The 6,775-nt window shown below is 44.7% G+C and overlaps 1 protein-coding gene across 2 annotated transcripts in view; it reads right to left on the reverse strand.

The window, feature by feature from the left end:
* The window catches only part of NPR1 (natriuretic peptide receptor 1), a 71,495-nt gene that overhangs the window by 25,135 nt on the left and 39,585 nt on the right, over window positions 1-6,775 (reverse strand). The gene's annotated exons all lie outside the window — the stretch shown is intronic.

The raw sequence follows: 6,775 nt of genomic DNA on the forward strand, positions 1-6,775 counted from the left end.
TTCCCAGGACCAGAACTGCTGGAGTACGGAGGATGACCTTGATGTACAAGGGGCCTCTGCAATGATTGTTGGTAGACAGGCCACGGCAGTTTTCCAGGTCTGTCACTCTCATCCTCATCCCTGTCTTGGAACAAGCACGCGGCCAGTGAAGTGCCCCCCCCCCGGGGGGGGGGGGGGGTCCTGTTTGGTTCCAGACCAGTGGAACAATTTGATGATGATGGGAACAGTTCTGCTGCTTTCCCCAGTCACAGGGCGGGAAGGGTTACCCAGTAATGGCATGCACATTCACGGCTGCACATCGCACGAGTAGTCTGCGCATAAGCTGATTGGTCTGTAGGAGCCACATAATGAAGGGAAAATTACCCTGAATGGGATCGTTATCCTGAAGCTCCGATAATGGGGAGGGGGAGGTGTCACTCCGCGTGATCACATTCAACTACCATAACATGCATGCTATTTAAAGGGGGGCTCCGGTCATACGAGACAATTCTACTCTCAAGGTGTTATAATGGACGCCGCAGATCTGTACATTGGAGTCCATTTATTTCACTGTGTTACTGCTCTGTCTGCTGACTTGTGCCTGAACTCTGTGGGCTGCACACATATCTCTCTTAAAGCAAACCCGTGCTTTGCTCATTTATGAAAATGCAGGAAATGTGATTTCCCCCTCCCCGGCAGTATATACTTCCCTTCCCTGGTGGGAGACGAACAAAATATCCAATACTTCTAGGCTGTAGGGTCATGTGATGGCACTGGGCCAATCACCTCTATCACGTGGGAAGGGCTGGGCTGAGGGGTAGGTAGAAGAGGTCTGGATCATTACAACAGGAGGTGAGTGCATAAAGAGCAGGACCTGATGGAAGCGAGCTGTATGCAGAGAACATAACAGAACTAAGCGAGCTGTATTCAGAGAACATAACAGAACTAAGCGAGCTGTATTCAGAGAACATAAGAGAAGGAAGTGAGCTGTATGCAGAGAACATAACAGAACTAAGCGAGCTGTATTCAGAGAACATAACAGAACTAAGCGAGCTGTATTCAGAGAACATAAGAGAAGGAAGTGAGCTGTATGCAGAGAACATAACAGAACTAAGCTAGCTGTATTCAGAGAACACAACAGAGCGAAGCGAGCTGTATTCAGAGAACATAACAGAAGGAAGCGAGCTGTATGCAGAGAACATAACAGATTGAAGCGACCTGTATTCAGAGAACGTAACAGAACTAAGCGAGCTGTATTCAGAGAACATAACAGAAGGAAGCGAGCTGTATTTAGAAAACATAACAGAACTAAGCGAGCTGTATTCAGAGAACATAACAGAAGGAAGCTAGCTGTATTCAGAGAACGCAACAGAGCGAAGCGAGCTGTATTCAGAGAACATAACAGAAGGAAGCTAGCTGTATTCAGAGAACATAGCAGAACTAAGCTAGCTGTATTCAGAGAACATAACAGAAGGAAGCTAGCTGTATTCAGAGAACATAACAGAAGGAAGCTAGCCGTATTCAGAGAACATAACAGATTGAAGCTAGCCGTATTCAGAGAACATAACAGAATGAAGTGAGCTGTATTCAGAGAACATAACAGAACTAAGCTAGCTGTATTCAGAGAACATAACAGAATGAAGTGAGCTGTATTCAGAGAACATAACAGAAGGAAGCAAGCTGTATTCAGAGAATATAACAGAACTAAGCGAGCTGTATTCAGAGAACATAACAGAACAAAGCGAGCTGTATTCAGAGAACATAACAGAAGGAAGCAAGCTGTATTCAGAGACCATAACAGAGCGCAGCGAGCTGTATTCAGAGAACATAACAGAACTAAGCTAGCTGCATGCAGAGAACATAACAGAACGAAGCTCGCCGTATTCAGAGAACATAACAGAAGAAAGCTAGCTGTATTCAGAGAACATAACAGAGCGCAGCGAGCTGTATTCAGAGAACATAACAGAACTAAGCTAGCTGCATGCAGAGAACATAACAGAACGAAGCTCGCCGTATTTAGAGAACATAACAGAAGGAAGCTAGCTGTATTCAGAAAACATAACAGAACTAAGCAAGCTGTATTCAGAGAACATAACAGAACTAAGCTAGCTGCATGCAGAGAACATAACAGAACGAAGCTCGCCGTATTCAGAGAACATAACAGAAGAAAGCTAGCTGTATTCAGAGAACATAACAGAGCGCAGCGAGCTGTATTCAGAGAACATAACAGAACTAAGCTAGCTGCATGCAGAGAACATAACAGAACGAAGCTCGCCGTATTCAGAGGACATAACAGAAGGAAGCTAGCTGTATTCAGAAAACATAACAGAACTAAGCAAGCTGTATTCAGAGAACATAACAGAAGGAAGCTAGCTGTATTCAGAGAACGCAACAGAAGGAAGCGAGCTGTATTCAGAGAACATAACAGAACTAAGCTAGCTGTATTCAGAGAACATAACAGAACGAAGTGAGCTGTATGCAGAGAACATAACAGAACTAAGTGAGCTGTATGCAGAGAACATAACAGAACTAAGCGAGCTGTATTCAGAGAACATAACAGAAGGAAGCTAGCTGTATTCAGAGAACATAACAGAACGAAGTGAGCTGTATGCAGAGAACATAACAGAACTAAGTGAGCTGTATGCAGAGAACATAACAGAACTAAGCGAGCTGTATTCAGAGAACATAACAGAAGGAAGCTAGCTGTATTCAGAGAACATAACAGAAGGAAGCTAGCCGTATTCAGAGAACATAACAGATTTAAGCTAGCCGTATTCAGAGAACATAACAGAATGAAGCGAGCTGTATTCAGAGAACATAACAGAATGAAGTGAGCTGTATTCAGAGAACATAACAGAACAAAGCTAGCTGTATTCAGAGAACATAACAGAATGAAGCGAGCTGTATTCAGAGAACATAACAGAATGAAGTGAGCTGTATTCAGAGAACATAACAGAACAAAGGGAGCTGTATTCAGAGAACATAACTGAAGGAAGCTAGCTGTATTCAGAGAACATAACAGAACAAAGCGAGCTGTATACAGAGAACATAACAGAACTAAGCTAGCTGTATGCAGAGAACATAACAGAACTAAGCGAGCTGTATTCAGAGAACATAACAGAAGGAAGCAAGCTGTATTTAGAGAGCATAACAGAACTAAGCGAGCTGTATTCAGAGAACATAACAGAAGGAAGCGAGCTGTATACAGAGAACATAACAGAACTAAGCTAGCTGTATGCAGAGAACATAACAGAATGAAGCGAGCTGTATACAGAGAACATAACAGAACTTAGCTAGCTGTATTCAGAGAACATAACAGAAGGAAGCGAGCTGTATACAGAGAACATAACAGAACTAAGCGACCTGTATTCAGAGAACATAACAGAACTAAGCGAGCTGTATTCAGAGAACATAACAGAACCAAGCGAGCTGTATTCAGAGAACATAACAGAAGGAAGCAAGCTGTATTCAGAGAACATAACAGAACTAAGCGACCTGTATTCAGAGAACATAACAGAACTAAGCGAGCTGTATTCAGAGAACATAACAGAACTAAGCGAGCTGTATTCAGAGAACATAACAGAGCGAAGCGAGCTGTATTGAAAGAACATAACAGAAGGAAGCTAGCTGTATGCAGAGAACATAACAGAACGAAGCTCGCCGTATTCAGAGAACATAACTGAAGGAAGCTAGCTGTATTCACAGAACATAACAGAACTAAGCGAGCTGTCCAGAATAGAGGTGGTAAGGTGTTATAATCAGGAGGCAATTTGAGCCTTTTTGTCATCATGTTTATTTTGTCTTAAATGAATTCTGCCGACAACAAATCCTTCTCTTTTCAACGCTGACTGAAGTCTGTGTCACCCGCTGCATGTGTCTGCTTTGTATTGGTTTCATGCAGTGCAGTAGGCGATGGAATATCACAAAGATTATTCGTAATTAAACACAACGGTAATATTTTCGAGTAACGTCTAAACACTGAATTGAGCTTTTTCCAATTTTACGTTTGCCTGGAGAAATCTATATTTGCTCCATTAGCAGTGTGCGCTCGGAGAAATGGTACCCGGGGCGCACATCCGCAACTTTTTGCTATTTCAGTCGGGGGCGAAAGGGACGCCAAACAAGCGGCGTAAACCAGGCGCGCTTCTCCAGATGCCTCCAAACATCCTCTCTGGCATTACGCGGGATGAAAGGCTTGTTACACTTTTATGATGCTAAATAATCGCATTAAATTCAAATTAAGGAGTCCTGGCCGAACCCGCCGCAGGATCCGCCGAGTCAGCGCTTCGCTTTCTTATCTTTGTGCCTGTGTGATCTAATATTTATACTTCTCAGCAAGCCTGTTCCTCGCCTACGGAAGAATGGACCATACTTATTATTTACTGTATTGCAGGCAAAGCTCAACTCCGGATTTTTGCTCCCCTTTCCTTAAAGGAGAACTATGAGGTGAGTGCTTTTCACTCACCTCATAGTTCTAGCCGACCTGTGACAATGAGACTGTACCCTCCCCAGGCTGTCATTATTTTTTTTTTCATGTGACACCGGTTCTCTTTGTGGTGTCACATGACCACGGCAAGAATGCTGCAGAGAATGGGGTCATGTAATAGTGTGGTGCCATCTTGTGAGCCCAGGGCCTGATGGTGTACCCCCAGAGGGGGAAGGTCCTTGACAGCTTGGGTTATTATTAAGATTTATTATATAGGATTTATATAGCGCCAACAGTTTGCGCAGCGCTTTACAATGTAAGGAAGACATTACAATCACAATACAATTCAAGACAAGATGGTAAGGAGGGCCCCGCCCCTGAGGGCTTACAATCTAAGAGGGAGGGGCAAGTGATACATGAGGAGGTAGCTGTGTGGGGATGAATTGTTTGAGAAAGGGATAGTTCAGTGGTTAGGTTGAGGTGGGATAGGCTTGTCTGAAGAGATGAGTCTCAAGGGATCGACTAAAGGCAGTCAGAGGGGGAGACAGATGGACAGGTTGGGGTAAAGAGTTTACAAGAATGGGGGAGACTCTAGAGAAGTCCTGGAGGCGAGCATGGGTGGAGTTGTCAAGGGAGCTGGAAAGCAGGAGGTCTTGGGAGGAGCGTAGGGGACAGTTAGGGTGATACTTTGAGACAAGGTTGGAGATACAGTATATCCGGGACAGAGTTGTGGATGGCTTTGTAAGTGGTTGCTAATATTTTGAATTTTATCCTTTGGGCTATTGGAAGCCAATGGAGGGATTGGCAGGGGGGTGGAGGATGGAAACCAGTGGAGGGATTGGCAGAGGGGGTGGGCGATTGGAAGCCAGTGGAGGGATTGGCAGAAGGTTGCTCCCAGTATTTATCCTCTCCCATCAATCCACACCACTGGAATAACATTGTCAGTGATTGGCCAAGGCACATGAATCTTCCTAACCCAATACAATGTTACCTCTCACGCTAACTAATGAAGACAACTCAAACAGCGGCAGGCAGAATTATTCAACAATAATGGAATCCATTCGAGATAATCTCGTTTGTGTTTTGGGAAATGTTGTCTCGGGAGTTGTTGAATAATTACCGGGGATGAGCATTGTGCAGCAACCCAAAGCAGCCAATCGCCTGTCGCTTGAAAGCCAGATACATTATTTTGGATGGGTTGCTCTCGTCTGATGTTCAGGTTTCGCCGAGTCTGACTGAATGATCTCAGAAGGACCTTGGCATGAGGGGAGGGCTGGATAGTTGTGTTATCAATCACAACTGAAATGTTGGGGGAAGGTGCACGGGGGGAGGAACTATCATGAGCTCAGTTTTTGAAAGATTGAGCTTTAAGAAATGTTGTGACATCCAGACGGATATGTCAGTTAGTAGATTAGTGCAACGAGAGGACACAGAGGGGGAGAGTTGTGGAGTAGAGAGATAGATTTGAGTGTCATCAGCATAGAGATGGTATTGGAAGCCATGTGAGGTTATTAACTGACCAAGAGAGGAGGTGTAGATGGAGAAGAGAAGGGGTCCAAGGACTGAGCCTTGGGGGACCCCTACAGAAAGAGGAAGAGGAGAGGAAGATGTAGATTTGTAGGTTACACAGGAAGTGGGCATTGGATCATAGAGTAGGGGAGGGGAAGGGGGCAGCACCGGACAGGAGGTATGTATTGCACCAAAAGCTGCTTTTTTTAATTAAAATGTAGTTATTTTTTTATTTACTTTTACTTTAAAACGAATAAGATGATAACAAGACCTGCAAGTTTGATGCAATGGTGTTGGAGGAGAGTGTGACGCATTCCCAGAGAAGGAAGGAAGATATTAGTGTTTGCATCTGCTGGAAAAATGAGCAAGCTCTAATCAGCGTCCACATGGCCTGACCTGACAGCGAGGGCGCCGCACAGCGCCCGGCACCCAGCTGCTTCCTGTGCGTTCAGGAACCCAGAAGAATAGACGCAAAGGACGGCACAGAGGGTGACCCCACGGGGAGGTCATTTATGGATTTCTGCAGAACGTCGTGTGGGGGAAATCTCTCCACCGGAGTCCCTGAGAGATATAAGGAGCCAGCAGGTGGTTCAGACTCCATCTATAACTGGAATATCACTTTTGGCTGCGCTGACCTTTTAAACTCTGCATGACCATTGTCATCATTAGCGATGCTTCGATAAGTCAGATTGCTGCAGCAAGTCTCTCATAGACTGAACACAGAAATACGCCGTTTATATTTTGCCATTAGTCTTTAATAATGCATTCTTTAGAAGGGTGGGTGGACTAGACCCCAATAGAGGGGGATTTGGGGTACAATAGAGGGACAGAGGGGGGATTGGGGTACAATAGAGGGACAGA

This window comes from Nanorana parkeri, unplaced genomic scaffold (assembly GCF_000935625.1).
Source record: "Nanorana parkeri isolate BGI_ZX_2015 unplaced genomic scaffold, ASM93562v1 scaffold947, whole genome shotgun sequence".
Classification (NCBI taxonomy): domain Eukaryota; kingdom Metazoa; phylum Chordata; class Amphibia; order Anura; family Dicroglossidae; genus Nanorana; species Nanorana parkeri.